The sequence below is a fragment of the Moschus berezovskii genome, chromosome 1 (assembly GCF_049115385.1).
Source record: "Moschus berezovskii isolate FMDL1 chromosome 1, NW_MosBer_1.0, whole genome shotgun sequence".
Lineage (NCBI taxonomy): Eukaryota > Metazoa > Chordata > Mammalia > Artiodactyla > Moschidae > Moschus > Moschus berezovskii.
In genome coordinates, this window is record NC_142460.1 from 110,572,620 (window position 1) to 110,589,370 (window position 16,751).

At 41.2% G+C, this 16,751-nt stretch overlaps 1 protein-coding gene across 2 annotated transcripts in view; it reads right to left on the reverse strand.

The window, feature by feature from the left end:
* KCNMB2 (potassium calcium-activated channel subfamily M regulatory beta subunit 2) overlaps positions 1–16,751 on the reverse strand; it is a 318,093-nt gene that overhangs the window by 79,532 nt on the left and 221,810 nt on the right. The window lies entirely within an intron of this gene.

Below are 16,751 nucleotides of genomic sequence, written 5' to 3' on the forward strand. Positions count from 1 at the left end.
TCAAGGTTATAGACTAATAAGACCATTGGATCTTAATAGCAAAGTGAATAGAGTATTTTAATTCCCATTTGACCTCTTTTCCAGGTGACTTCCTCAGCTGTGAGTAAGTGTACCCACCTCTGGGCTCTAAAAGTATATAATGGATGTATCTCTCAGTACCAATTTAGTACAGATTAAGATGGTTGATAGCATCACTGATTCAATGGACATGAATCTGAGCAAACTCCAGAAGATAGTGGAGGACAGAGGAGCCTGGAATGCTGCAGTCCATGGGGTGACAAAAACTTAGAGTGGACTTAGCAACTAAACAATAACAGTGTCTTCCTACTTATTCTTTCATAAAGATATGTCAAATCTCTTTGTGTCTCTGCCTCCATGCACAACAATACTAGTTCTTTGATGCATATTTGTTGATTGGTTTGCATTTAAAAGTTTAACAGCTAATATTATTTGAATGCTTCTTAAAACACATGTCCTGGGGCTAAGAGTCACTGCCTCTTGAAGACACGTGTTGAATTCAGAGGAAGCTCTGCTATAGTCCACTGTGATTTTCACACCTGTGCTTGTGGGATAGAGCCCCACTCTGCAGGCTTACCTAGTCACTCTGGGTGTCATTACCAAATTAAAGGCAGAAGAAAATGCTAAGATGGTAAATGTAATCAGCTTTCCAGAGGTTAGAAATAATTCTCAGACACCCTTGCCCTGATACATCTATATTCCAATCTGTTCAAATCGGCTGTCACAGTTTCATCCCAATTTACCCCTTGCAAACACTTGAAATGCTGCTTTTAATTAATTCTCTGCACTCAGAACTTTGAGCAATGCCAAGTTAGTTAATTACCCAAGTTTATGGCTTTAAGCATTTCCTAGATGCAAATTATGAACATTTTTAGTGAGTGCCAGCATCAGATCTTCAAAGACTTCAGTCTCCTTCCTCCACAGGCCTGTTCTGAGAAGTGAGAGGTGAACATTCTGGGTACCAATGACCAGATGGTACAGAAAGTATCTAGATGATGTTTTCACTTTCAACCAGCAGACAGGTGTTTAGAAACATCCTCACTTACCTTGTTGAAAATATAGAAAGGTTGGAGGGCAAGTTGCAACCAGCTTTTGAGTAAGTTGGATTAGAACTGTCATTGTAGAAATCCTCTTAGGACAAATTTCTTACAGCTCTGTGCTAGGTATTACAAATTGAGATCAGATATAATGATGCTGAATTGCCCTGTCATAGTAGAAATTTGTTTTATAAGGACTTTCTCATGAAGGAAGGAAGGAAAGAAATAACCTTTATTTACTTTCTTTTTCTCTCGAGGCATTCAAATATATGTATTTTGCAGGACAACTGTGATAGGTATTAACATCCCTATTGTTACAGATAAAGAAGCTAAAACTCAGAAAGGAAAGCTAAGTCAGAGGAAGAACCATGCCAAATGGAGGATTTGAACTCAGGCTTATCAGACTCTGGGACCATGCTTTTTTCATTAGACCATACTGCCTCTGTGGTGGGGCTTCCCAGGTGGCTTAGTGGTGAAGAATCCGCCTGCCAAGCAGGAGATGCAGGTTCGATCCCTGGGTTGCAAAGATCCCTGAGAAAAGGAAATGGCAAATCACTCCAGTATTCTTCCCTGGAAATCCCATTGACAGAGGAGCCTGGTGGGCTAGAGTCCATGGGGTCGCAGAGTCAGACATGACTGAGTGACTGAGCATGCATGCATGCACGCACACCCTGTGGTAATTTGATAAACAGGATTCCACCACTGGGAAAGTCATTAATAAAATTCTTCTTGTTATCCTTGAGGTCACAGGGAACCATCTGTTGGTTAAACTGAGGTCTTCTTGGTTTGTTGCAATCATTATTTCTTGTCAGCAACAATTAGGTTGTTGAGTTTCTTAAGAATATGTATTTGTCTTACCTCTCCCAGCAGAGGACAAGTCGCAGTCAATATTTCAGTATAATGGACATGGTGTCACCAAGACACAAAGCCTCAGGATAGTTAAGGAATAGTTTTGTGTTCCAAGGTAATTTCAAGTATGATACTCCATTCTCAGTTTTAATAGGTAGCTTCTGTTTGTGAACATTAATCCAAAACTCTTAAAAGAATAAAGGTCAAAACATTTCAGGTCTGGGAGAAAGTATATACACTAAAATCCAATCTCTTTATGGAGAGTCAGTATAAAAAACTTTCTACTGAGGACTAGGAAAACAGATTGTACTACACACTGCCCAACCCTCTACTCCCACTCATAAGCCATCATTTTTATTTTCTAAACTTTGAATTTGTGCAAATTATTCTGGGATTCTTAGTATCCCTCTAGTTTCCCTGCCCTCCCCAAAATGGCATCTGGCAGTGTTTGAGCTGGCAAGAATTGTGTGTTGATAGAGCTATAAAAAGTTTCTCTCTCCTTAGTACCTAAGCAGGAAATCTTGATATAGGAATCATAAGGGAGAAAGAACAAATATTTACCAGAAAGAATTTATTATATTAGGTGAGCAATGTACTTTTACAGTGGACTAAGCTCTGGGAGAAATATCAATAACCTCAGATATGCAGATGACACTACCCTTATGGCAGAAAGTGAAGAGGAACTCAAAAGCCTCTTGATGAAAGTGAAAGAGGAGAGTGAAAAGGTTGGTTTGAAGCTCAACATTCAGAAAACAAAGATCATGGCATCTGGTCCCATCACTTCATGGGAAATAGATAGAAAAACAGTGGAAACAGTGTCAGACTTTGTTTTTTTGGGCTCCAAAATCACTGCAGATGCTGATTGCAGCCATGAAATTAAAAGACGCTTGCTCCTTGGAAGGAAAGTTATGACCAACCTTGATAGTATATTAAAAAGCAGAGACATTACTTTGCCAACCAAGGTCCGTCTAGTCAAGGCAATGGTTTTTCCCGTGGTCATGTATGGATGTGAGAGTTGGACTGTGAAGAAGGCTGATCGCCGAAGAATCGATGCTTTTGAACTGTGGTGTTGGAGAAGACTCTTGAGAGTCCCTTATACTGCAAGGAGATCCAACCAGTTCATTCTAAAGGAGATCAATCCTGGATGTTCATTGGAGGGACTGATGCTAAAGCTGAAACTGCAATACTTTGGCCACCTCATGCGACGAGTTGACTCACTGGAAAAGACTCTGATGCTGGGAAAGGTTGGGGGCGGGAGGAGAAGGGGACGACGGAGAATAAGATGGCTGGATGGCATCACCGACTCTGTGGACATGAGTTTGAGTGTACTCCGGGAGTTGGTGATGGACAGGGAGGCTTGGCGTGCTGTGATTCATGGGGTCGCAAAGAGTCGGACACGACTGAGTGACTGAACTGAACTGAACTGAACTGAAGCTCCAGGGTACGAAAATAACTGAAATATTTGTCGTTTTTTCTCTTTTTACTTGCTGCTGTTGAACATCATTTTGGCTGAAGTCACGTTTGAGTAAAATGATGGCTCCTAGCTAGGCAGAATTAGGCTTCTATATACGCAGAGAGACATATCCCAGAGGAATTATGGAAGGTTCACTGGTCTTGGAGTCAAAACATACCAGATTGGTGTCCTACTTCTGGTGATAATTAACAGACTAATTCGAGTTAGTCTCCAGGCTTTAAAAAACCTTTTTTTAAAATTGTATCCATAGAATGGGTACATTAGAAATATCAGTCATACCATGCCCACAACCCCTTCTATCTGGTCCTTTTTGAACCAAGTAACCTCACTGCCTATAGTCAGAGCCAACGGGACCAGGATAGACACTGACAGAAGGTGGTTTAACAAATCTTGAGGGGATTTGTTGTGAAAAGATGAGCTGAAATAGGTAACAAGGAGTAGAGCCCTTAAATACAATCAGGGCCAAGAGAAGTCAGGGTGAGTGGAAGTTAGGAGTTCCTCAATCAAGCAACATTGAGATGAAGAAAATATTATATAGATTCGAGGACAAGTCTCTTAGTCTTGCTACTATGTTAGCACAGTCATTAGACCCCATGTTTTGGAATGAAATAGATATGGACTCTTGTCAGCTCTAAAGCTCTGGTTTCTTGTCAGTAAAATGAAGATAATCATAGCATTCTCACCATAAGGTTGCTGTGAGGATTACATAAATTAACATATGGAAAACCCTAAAAACAGTGCTTGGCACTTCACTAAATCCTATGTGCTGTGCTTAATTGCTCAGTCCTGTCTGACTAAATCCTAAGTCAGTGTTTATTGTCACAACTTTTATTTAATGAGAAGCACTATACTAAGTGCTTTATGAGATATATGTCAGTGAACCATCAACAACTTTATATAGGTTCTATCAATATCTCCACTTTACAGATGAGGAAACTAAGGCACAGAGAGGTTAATTGATATCTTCACTATCACACAGCTCGTAAGTAGCAGAGCTGCAATTGAAACCCAGGCTGTTGGACTTGTGGATCACAACCTTCTACTGCCTCCCATGATTGATGTGTCCCAGCAAAAGGAGAGCAGAGCAGAGGAGCAGAGTGACTGAGCCCTAGAGGTGGCTGACACATGTTACAACGAAAGAGCAAAATAAGCTCGTGGAGATTCATGGTTGCCCTGGGTCCAATTATAGGTCCTAGGAAGCCTGACTGTACATGTTCCTATGTGTGTGTGTGTGTATGCACGTGCATGTGTGGCTTAGTCGTTTCTGACTCTTTGTGACCCCTGTTCTTGGGATCCCACAAAATCCCTGTGTCCTTCCAGGAATTAGTCCCTTTCATAAGAGTACTCCAAAGAGCCTCTGTTCTAAGCATAAAAACACCGAAAAACAGGAGTCGATGAGCCTGAGCCAAGGGGTGTCAACTCTTGTTCTATTTTTTTCTCTGGGACACGTGAAAGGTTTTTGTTACATGGAAATAAAGATGAGTTTATTTCAATCACCACCACCCATCTAACATTTAACATAGCACATAGTAAAGGGTTAAAATACCCAGTGAATGAATGAGTGAAAAGCTGTGAAACACTGGAGAAGTATAAAGTATCATTGCTTTCTTCTGACTGATGTAACTATTCTATTTCTTTCAAAGACTAGTTCTTTGTGTATCAGTCTACACAGTTACAGAAAAGGACCTCCTGCTAGAAAACCAAAAATGTGTATGATAGTCACAAAACTAAGTCATTTAGATTGCTTTCACTTGAAGGACTAAGAGAGCAAAAAGACATTTAAGGTTATTATTCTATATTTATCATGTCAACAACTTATCAGGCACGATGCCTAACCATAAAAGGCCCATTATAGCTTCATTTCATTGAAATACTATGCTATTAACTTGCTATATTAAGTGTATTTCATTCTAACCATAGTAATTTCAAAGAGATCACAGTCTCTTTCCATCTCTGCTGGTAGTTAAGATTTAACTTCTATCACTACAGCAAATCATATTCTGGTGAATATTGACCTTCTCAAGGGTCACATGTCTGTACACTCCAAACTAAAATCAGTTGATATCATTTCACAAATTTCCAGAAATAGATGCTTTACATCCTGACCAATGTTGCATTCTCTTCAAGCAATGCCCCTCTTTTCCTTGCTGAAAATTCACAGCAAGACCAGCGGTTGATGACTCTGAACACTTCTCTGGCTTTCCCTTGATCCTCAGGCATTAAATGCTTAAAATTTAATGCTGAAGCTTATAGCTCCATGAGCTCCAGAGAGAGAAGTAAAGGAAAAGCCGGCCTTTCAGGCTGTATTGTTGTGCAGGCATTTGTGTTTTGTGTTTGTTTCCCCCTCCTTACTCTGGGGGTGACTTAAACAGTTTGCTGTCAGAATGGTCTCCTGTCAGAGGAATTTGGTGATCTCTGAGATGCTGTGATTGGAAAATGTCACTATTAAAGAATTACAATAACCAGGGCCCTCTCTAACCAAGTCCAACTGTGCCTGCAGAATTTTGTCAACACAGCAGGAGCCTAGGGATTCCTGTCACTTGTAGTAGCTCTTGAGAGTCTATGTTTGTTTTTTCTTGGGGAAATTTCAGAAGATGAGAAAGCTCTGCTGCTCTGAGTTTCTGAGCCTCTGTAACCTTGGAGGTTGGAGCTATAAAGAATGGATGGGGAGGGAGTGTTGCAGTAGAGATGTGGGGGGTGGTGGTGGTGAATTTCATCCAATAAGCTGATGTGGCTTTGACAGTTTACTGTTATAATTTTTGTTTGTTTTTATCTTGATAATAACTTTACACATTTATGTTTATAATTCTAAAGTTGGTTTATTATGCTAATGTATTTAGACACTTGTAACTCCTTAGTAGGGGCTGGAAATTTGGGGATAGGGCATGTGCTGAGAGGAAGAACACTGTGCCTTATATGGCCACAGCCCCCCGGACTGCCTTTCTGCACACTCTGCTGCACCTCTGTGGAGCACACAGTAGTCACACCCAAAGTTTTGTCATCCCTTTACTTTCCCTCAAGGAATACCACTCAATCTGCAGACCAGGTTTGGTCCTACTAGTCCCTTGAAATGCTCTTTCTTGTAAGAACCCCAGGTTCCAAAAATCATGCAGTGTACCCTGCCCTGAATGCCACACAGGTTTAACATAGGTGAGACACACCTGCACAAGGTCCAGGGCCTTCCTCCCAACTGCCCAGTCCCCTGTGTCAGGTTGGGGTTGGATCCTTCTTGGCCAGCATATCCCAGAGCACAGTGATGGGAGATGGCACCCCACAGCCATATTGAAAAAAATACTGCAAGGTGTGCGAGGCCATCAGCTCAAAACCCTTTCAGGTATTCTCTCTTCCCCAGCCATATGCTGAGTACCTCAGCTATGTCTGTCTTCCTGTATCACTTCAGGGATATTTTTGACAGTCTCCATTATACTCCCATTTGCTCCATCGACAAGGGCATTTCATTGACTGAAGATGTTAATTATGCTGGTGACAGATCTGCCTGGATACGGCTTTAGTAGCATCCTTGCTCCAATCTCAGAAAATCTAAACAAAGCAGCCATATAAAATTTTGCTTTCATTTTCACCTTGAACAGAAAATGATCATTATTCCCATGGGTAGGGTAGTGATGTGTTAGGGGCCAAATGGGAGTACATTTTGAGGAGCATCCACTGTCATGAGAGTTATTTGCTTTGCCACCGTCTTGACTCTACAAGCGTGGAATGCACATTGGATGAGAGCAGTTCCATTGTGAGACCTGGGTATGCAGGTGCTAAAACCATCCTGATAATGACCCCACCTTGTTGGAAGAATGTGCTCTTCCATTAGAGGTTTTATGAATGTGAGTAACATTTGAATCTTCCAAAATTAATGTAACTGATCTCCCTTATCATTCACTGCAGAACAGTTTTAATGGCTATACTCTCTGAAATACGTACTGACAGTGAAATTGCCTTAATAAGGTGTTCTGTGACTTTCAACGGCTATTATTCCTTAGTAAAATGTATTTTTATGATGGATATTAACAGTTGGTTAGACTCTTTATACCCAACATATCCATAAATCAGTGCATCTACAATAATTAAGAAAGATGAATTTCTTAAAACATACGTTTACTCTTCCACATAATAAGCCTAAGAACTGGACGGTCCTTATTAATTACCCACTGATATTGAACTTCTGTATAATTAACGGACAACTCTAAATCTATCCTATCCTTCGGGTTTATAAGAGAAGGATTTAAATAGTTTGTAAGACAAGTTCAGTCACTCAGCATACATCTACTGATGGCGAAACCCTCCCTTGCCCCACCCCAGAGTGGGGTGTCAGGCCATTAGTAGGATACAGTTTTAGCTCTTGAAGGGCTTACAGTCTCACAGATGAATGAAGACTGTGTACTCTTCACCTCAAATCAGCAATGGGGAGCCTGAAGAATATCAACCTCCTACCCCGTCACTTCCAGCCTAGTGGCAAAAAGCCTTCATGGAAGAAGGCAGAGAGGGAAGCCCTGTTAGGGGCAAACCAGATTCAGTTAAATGGAAGAAAGTCAATAAAAAAGATCTGGATAGAGGTACACTTGATGGAGATGCACCAGGTGGCACTGGTGGTAAAAGGACCCTCTGCCAGGGCAAGAGACATGAGACGTGGGTTTGATCCCTGGGTTGGAAGATCCCCTGGAGGAGGGCTTGGCAACCCACCCCAGTATTCTTGCCCAGAAAATCCCCTGAACAGAGCAGCCTGGAGAACTGCGACCCATAGGGTCACAAAGAGTTGGACATGACTGAAGTGACTTAGCATGAATGCATGAACACTTGATGGAGGTAAGTGGTGCTTGTATAAAACTAATAAAATCAATAGGAAAAGAAAAACAAGGGATATCTTCTTTCCTCCCAAGAGGACTAGGAGAAAGGAAACATCCATTGACTTTTTTCCTATGTGCCATACACTATGCAAGTCATTTAATAAATACTGTTCCAATTATGGGATTCCCTGGTGGCTCAGACAGTAAAGCGTCTGCCTGCAATGCAGGAGACCTGGGTTCGATCCCCAGGTCAGGATGATCCCCTGGAGAAGGAAATGGCAACCCACTCCAGTACTCTTGCCTAGAAAATTCCATGGATGGAGGAGCCTGGTGGGCTACAGTCCATAGGGTCACAAAGAATCAGACACGACTGTTCCAATTATGTCTTAAAACAATCCTCTAAGTAGATGCTATGTCCATTTCATAGGTGAAGGATGGAGGTTGGAAATGTTAAATATCTACCAAAATTCACATTCTAGTACACAGTGAAGATGATATGCAAATATAAGTGATCTAACTTCAAATACATTTTCTTTCAGTTGACAGATGCCAGCACTGAAATTGAAAATTTACAAACATGTTCATTCATTCATTCAGCAAATACTAAGACCCAGTTATTTGCCTGACAGTCAAAATTACTTCTCTCTCACTCCTTTCTTTGTAGTTTAAACACTACTCTTTTGTCCAGCCTTCTGCTTCTTATCCTTTTAAGTTCTTCTAAACTTGTTAGTTATGAAAAATTGATGACTTTATATCCCAGGTCTGCTCTTTGAGAAATGTAAATCATTTTGTTACAGCAAGCCTCTGATTTGTCTCCTGTTAACTGGAGGATCGGAGAAGGCAATGGCAAGCTACTCCAGTACTCTTGCCTGGAAAATCCCATGGACAGAGGAGCCTGGTAGGCTGCAGTCCATGGGGTCACTACTAGTTGGACACAACTGAGCGACTTCACTTTCACTTTTCACTTTCACGCGTTGGAGTAGGAAATGGCATCCCACTCCAGTGTTCTTGCCTCGAGAATCCCAGGGATGGCAGAGCCTCGTGGGCTGCCGTCTATGGGGTCGCACAGAGTCGGACATGACTGAAGTGACTTAGCAGCAGCAGCAGCAGCAAGTGGAGGATATTAAGAATCCCTACCCCACTATATTTTCATTCCAATCCCAAAGAAAGGCAATGCCAAAGAATGCTCAAACTACTGCACAATTGCATTCATCTCACATGCTAGTAAAGTCATGCTCAAAATTCTTCAAGCCAGGCTTCAGCAATATGTGAACCGTGAACTCCCAGATGTTCAAGCAAGTTTTAGAAAAGGTAGAGGCACCAGAGATCAAATTGCCAACATCCTCTGGATCATGGAGAAAGCAAGAGAGTTCCAGATAAACATCTATTTCTGCTTCATTGACTATGCCAAAGCCTTTGACTGTGTGGATCACAATATACTGTGGAACATTCTGAAAGAGATGGGAATCCCAGACCACCGGACCTGCCTCTTGAGAAACCTGTATGCAGGTCAGGAAGCAACAGTCAGAACTGTACATGTAACAACAGACTGGTTCCAAATAGGAAAAGGAGTACGTCAAGGCTGTATATTGTCACCTTGCTTATTTAACTTATATGCAGAGTACATCATGAGGAACGCTGGGCTGGAAGAAGCACAAGCTGGAATCAAGATTGCTGGGAGAAATATCAATAACCTCAGATATGCAGAAGACACTACCCTTATGGCAGAAAGTGAAGAGGAACTCAAAAGCCTCTTGATGAAAGTGAAAGAGGAGAGTGAAAAGTTTGGCTTGAAGCTCAACATTCAGAAAACAAAGCTCATGGCATCTGGTCCCATCACTTCATGGGAAATAGATGGAAAAACAGTGGCAACCGTGTCAGGCTTTATTTTTTTGGGCTCCAAAATCACTGCAGATGCTGATTGCAGCCATGAAATTAAAAGACGCTTGCTCCTTGGAAGGAAAGTTATGACCAACCTTGATAGTATATTAAAAAGCAGAGACATTACTTTGCCAACAAAGGTCCGTCTAGTCAAGGCTATGGTTTTTCCCGTGGTCATGTCTGGATGTGAGAGTTGGACTGTGAAGAAAGCTGATCGCTGAAGAACTGATGCTTTTGAACTGTGGTGTTGGAGAAGACTCTTGAGAGTCCCTTTGATTCCAAGGAGATCCAACCAGTCCATTCTAAAGGAGATCAATCCTGGGTGTTCATTGGAAGGACTGATGCTAAAGCTGAAACTGCAATACTTTGGCCACCTCATGTGACGAGTTGACTCACTGGAAAAGACTCTGATGCTAGGAAAGGTTGGGGGCGGGAGGAGAAGGGGACGACAGAGAATGAGATGGCTGGATGGCATCACCGACTCTGTGGACATGAGTTTGAGTGAACTCCGGGATTTGGTGATGGACAGGGAGGCCTGGTGTGCTGTGATTCATGGGGTCGCGGAGGGTCGGACACGACTGAGCGATTGAACTGAACTGACCCCACTATATTGGATAGTTTAAGTGAGGTAGTACTTATAAGAGCATCTGTTGGGTGGCTGGGAGGTGCTTTTCAGATTCCTGCTCGTTAATGTGTTCACCAAAGATTCTGCAGCAGGAGGTGATACAGACACGGTTCTCTTTGTAGAACAATAGAGTGGTGATAATGGTGAATAATGATGAAGAAAATACAGACAGAGATCATCAGCTGGCTGCCTAAATAGATGTTTTGTCTGCTACACTTCGTGTTAAAAAATAAATTGTTATCAATCAACATTTCAAATCAGAAAAATTTACACAAAAATCCAACTTCTAAAAGTTGGACTTCCAAAAGAAAGAAACAGATTCTTTTGAAAAGTGGGAATAGTTGTCAATAGTAGTTTGGAGTTTTGATGTTAACTGGAGCCAAGCAGGCCTGTTGCCTAGTCAGAATAACTGCATGTCCTGGTTTGCCTGGCACAGCCTGGTTGGTGCTAATTTTCTTAGCATAATTATGGGTAACATCCCTCTTCTCTTTGGTTTGGACAAAATTTTGTGTAGTCCCCTCTTATCCGGTGTGCTGTGGTGTCTTTAGCCCCTAACCCAGGTTGCCTTTCACCTTTATCTGCCTGTCTCTGTAAGCATTTGATTTTTTTTAAAGAACATTTCATTCCTCTTGACTTTGTTTCAATAGCACTCTGCTTTCCGAAGGATGCATGAGTTTGGAGGTCAGAAAGATTTAGCTTCTCCACTTTCAGAAACTGTATTCACCAATCACTCTTGAATGCTTGGAAAGGGTAATGTCCTGTGAAGTGGCACCTGCCCTATGGAGAGCTTCCTCCAGCCACAGTGATTCACCGGAAAATTTGGTCAGACCTAAACTGTCCATCTGGACAAGGCATTAGCTCTGCAAGGGAAAAATATCTGGAGTTATCCCCAGAGGTAAATGGTTTGAAACATTCAAATAGTGAAAATAAGATAATATTTCCATTGCTATATGATAATTACTTTTGTAGAGATCTTTTACTTTGTCATAGAAGCTTCTCCTTCAACGTTTCACGTGAGGTGGGCAGGGAAGTGTTTTTACTTCTAGTTTCACAGATGAGAAATCTGATTGAGAGGTTAAGTGACATATCCTAAAGTCACCCAGCTTATAGGCTATGGAAGTAGCTGGTCCTCAGTACTTTTGCACTCCTCTTCCCCAACATGCATGCATGTATAACTTTTTTTCTGTTATCTAAGGACATTTTTCCAATCAAGAGGCCCCTTCATGCACACACCATATACCTTATGACTTTTTACTTCAGTTCAGTTCAGTTCAGTCGCTCAGTCGTGTCCGACTCTCCGCGACCCCATGAATCACAGCATGCCAGGCCTCCCTTTCCATCACCAACTCCCGGAGTACACTCAAACTCATGTCCACAGTGTCGGTGATGCCATCCAGCCATCTCATTCTCGGTCGTCCCCTTCTCCTCCCGCCCCCAACCTTTCCCAGCATCAGAGTCTTTTCCAGTGAGTCAACCCGTCGCATGAGGTGGCCAAAGTATTGCAGTTTCAGCTTTAGCATCATTCCCTCCAATGAACATCCAGGACTGATCTCCTCTAGAATGGACTGGTTGGATCTCCTTGCAGTATAAGGGACTCTCAAGAGTCTTCTCCAACACCACAGTTCAAAAGCATTACTGCACATCAATTGATCACTGGAAATTGTGTATGGAAACTTGCTGTGAGCTTTCATCACCTTCCATATGTTGACAGATAGAGTGGTTCAGAAAATATTTACTGTAGGCATACCATGGGCTAGATATGGTCCCATATTATGATGCCTAGAGTCTGGGGAGGATGGGGGACAGATATTATTCAAATAATCACAAAGTATAAAATTAGAAGCTGTAATTGATACAGACATGATATTCCAGTGAAGGGAAGGCACTGAGAGTTGTGAGAGGGAAAGCATTAGGGAGTAGGAAGGGCTGATCTACAAGGAAAAGCCAGAGAAAATTTCTTAGGAAATGAAATGGGACTTGAGGTCTAAAGTAGGGCTGGGCTTAGAGGAGAAGGAAATAGCAACCCACTCCAGTATTCTTGCCTGAAGAATCCTGTGGACAGAGGAGCCTGGTGGGTTGCTGTCCATAGCATTGCACAGAGTCAGACACATTGAAGCTACTTAGCATGCATGCATTGGAGAATGCCAGCCCACTCTGGTATTGTTGTCTGGAGAATCCCAGGGACAGAAGAGCCTGGTGGGCTGCTGTCTATGGGGTCTCAGAGTTGGACATGACTAAAGTGACTTAGTAGCAGCAGCAGCAGTTCTAGACAGAGGAGAGAGGTTGTGAAAAGCCCCTGTGGCAGGGTTAAGTTTGGATTATTGGAGAAGATGGAGAATACCAGTGGGTTATAGCGCAAACAGTGAAGGAGCACTTCATTGCAAACAATGAAGTACAACTTGAAGCTGCCAGATCACATAGGACTTTGGGGCTATGTTGAAGGTCTTGGAAAGCAATGAGGGGTTAGTCATAGTTTTAAGCAAGTGAGCAGTTAGATCAGATTTAAAATTTGAAAACATCAGTTTTACAGATTTTAAAAAGTAGAATAGGCTGATGGAGGAGGACCAATAGTGGATGTGGACAGGTTATAAGGCCAGTGGTCCTGGTGGCTGGAACCAAGAGGTGGGGAGCGAAACCGGAGGGCAGACTTGGTATTGGGTTAGAGACAAAGACTGAGGGTGAGACTGTCAGTATTACTCCTAGGGTTTTGCCTTGGGTGGTGGTGTCATTCATCGAGATGAGGAACGATGGAGGGGAGCATTTGCTGGGAAGGAGATTAAATACTAAGGAATTAATGCCAGTGGTTTGACTTTTACTGATCAATAGAATCACCAGTGTCCTCTGATTTCTTGGTGGGAAGATGTTATTGTGAGTTTGTAGCAATTCAATCAGTAAGCATTTACTTGAGTTTTTACTATCAGTTTTATCAGCAAATGTGGATATTTCATACTACACAGCCCTCCTCAGTGTGAATATCCTGGGTTTCATTGGCAAAAGTCATGGGACTGGAGATGTACCTAGTAGAAGAATTATAATTTAATCCTGAGTAATCCTGTCGTCTCCAACATCAGCACCACTCTCAGCTCACACTTTCTGTCCAGCTCCCTCAAACCACTATGCCTAAATCGATTATAGTTCTTTTCATATAAAACTGTAATTTTTTGTTTCCACCACAACTTTGGAAACTTCTTGAGAGCAAGGACCACATCACAGTCACATTTGTTGTTTAGGTGTCCAGAATATGCCCAGCACATGGGATTTAGGCAGCAAATGATTGTTGAGTGAATGCTTTGTGTCACAGACAAATTTTAAAATTGTCATTCGTTAGTCTCATTTTTGTCCCCCTAACAATGTACTGTAGTGACTGTAGAAACATTTCCTAGAAAGTTGTGATAAGGAAGTTTGAGACCTAAATTGAAGTTTGAGACCTAAATTGAAGTCTTTTAGAGAGTAGTTCATTACAGTGTAAAGAAAAGCAGTTTTAGTGTCCTGCATTCTGGAATGCAAAATGCTTAGAAGCATTAGGTACCTGATTTGGGAGCGGAGTTGGAGCTAAATTTTGCCATAACGCTATTACTGTAACAATATTTGGTAACAGATTTGGAGAGGGGAATAAACTGGGCCCGGGTCTTACCTCAGTTCCTACCATCCTTTGGTAATAGCTGACAGCCTTTCTGTCATCATTTTACAAACTTCTTTTATATTTACCTGGTCAGGGACATTCAAGCATCACAGTTTATTGTCTGGTACAAATACATCAATTAATTAAAAATATTAAATTTTCTTGGTTAGTTCTTTTTTTATTTTTAATACTTTGTTAGTGTTATTCCTTTCCCAGAACTTCCAACTTATTCTTGACAACTGATATAAGTCCACCAGGAACTTGCCTAGTCTGTGTATCCAAGAGGCTCTGTTCAAAACCCTTTTTCTGAGATTTGATGCCCATTCTGAATGTCATACAGAGCCATCCATCAAGCCCTCCCATGGGCAGAGGTGGATGAGCCACTGGTATTGTATCAGGTGCTTTTGCAGCTCTCGGGGCTTGGTCTTAGACATTTTTCTTTAGCTGCAGAGTGGCAAGGTCCAGAAAGGAGAGTACATGCTGTTCTCTGATGAGAAAGACAAGCAAGCCTGAGAGGGCGTGAATGTGTGAGTATTAGACTAGCAAAACAAGTGCAGAATTGGAAGCAGGCCCTTTTAATGTCCAAAGTCAACATTCAGTGTGGCCCTGTGGCATATAAATGGTTAACTCTTTTAAATAAGCTATCTTTCAAGTAACACTGAGTCCTCTTATTTGGCATGAGATGGGTATTCCTATTTAATTGTTTTTGTTAATTGAAAGTTATCTTCTTTGCCATACTTAAAATACTTATTTTCAAACAAATGAGTTATTCTGGAAAAGGCATTTGCTTGGTGCCCAGAGAAATGTTGGTTGGTTTTGCAGCTGAGCTCTGTCCTTGAGTTGCTTAGTGTCTCAGGACAAGCCTCTTGACCCCCTGAGCCTCAGATATGCTGTGAGTATTGAAAGGAATGTGTCATGTGTGTGAACTGGGTAGCATACATGGAACAAACAGCAGATGTTATTTGTACTCATGTAAATATTTTACTGGACATAACTAAATCATCTCTAATGGTGGATACATCAGTATTTTGCAAATATTTTCCTCTCCGCATGAGTTTACGAGCATCACATTTTTGTACTTTTCTTGGGTGATTTTGCTGTTTAAAATGCCCCCCAAGTGTAGTTCCTGAGGTCTAAAATCTTGATCCTTTTTCTCATCTCCCACACTCAACTGTTTGGTCCTCTTGTTAACTCTACTTTCAAAATGTATCTAGAATCAACCTCTTATTACTACTTCCACTACTACCACCCATGGCCCTAGTTGCCATCATTTCTTACTTGGATTGCTGCAATGTTCTGGGTCTCTTTGCTTTTATTTCAGATTCCTCACAGTCTAGAGTTTAGAATGAACAGAGGCCAGATGAGCATAAGATCCTCCAGTGACTGCCCAGCCAATCCAGAATAAAAGTCAAAGCCCTTACAAGGACAGGTTTGACTTCCCATCACCTCTCTAGTGCCATCTCCTGCTCCCTCTCTTCCACTCACTGGTCATTGGTTTCTTTGCAACGCCTTGAATATATAGGATATACTTTGCCTCACAGACCTTGCACTGACTGTTCCTTCTGCTGAAATTGCTTTCATTCCAACTCTCTATATGGCCAACTTTCTCATTTAAAAAAAAAATATATCATCTTTTCAACAAGACTTCTCCTGAACATCTTAATCAAAATTGTTAACTTCTGATGACTGCCTCTCGAAATCCCTATTTTATTTTTGCTCTATTTTTAATAACTTTTTTATTATGGGAAAATTTTAAACATTTATGAGTAGAGTATAATGAAGCTCCATATATCTTCACCCAGTTTCAATGGTTTTCAACTATAACCAGTCTTGTTTCATCTATCCTTATCCACTGCTCAACTCCCCAGATTATTCTATGAACCAAGTCTAGAGTCATATAACTTTGTTATTCAGTAAATTGTTTTTTTTTATGATTTAGAATAACTTGTTTTGTAAGCTTTACATATACATTTATAAGTGCATATATGATGTATTTTATATACATGGATTAGATAGCTATTTAAGGACAACATTAAGTGGTGACTGGAAAATTATTTTCTACAAGATCAAAGTGTGGAAATACGAAATCATAGAATTACATTTGTTATACAGTTGGTTCTCATTATTTGGGTAGTTTTGTTCTATAAAGTTGCTGTTAAAACTGAATTAATAACCACTGAACCATTGCTCCTCAGGTAAATGCCAGATTGAGTTAGGATTCTGTGAGCTTCTGGTCACAAGATTTTCATCAACTAGTCAATACATAACCTTGTTTATGTGTGTTTCTATTTAAAGGCATCTTATTTAATAAATATTGATTCATTAGCATTGAACTCATGGCCCACAGCTATTAATACTATAAGTCAGGCCTAAATGAAGCATATCTAACAAATGTATTTTCTCAACAAGTCACATCAGCACTACACTTGCGGGCTGTTTTGAATAGGAA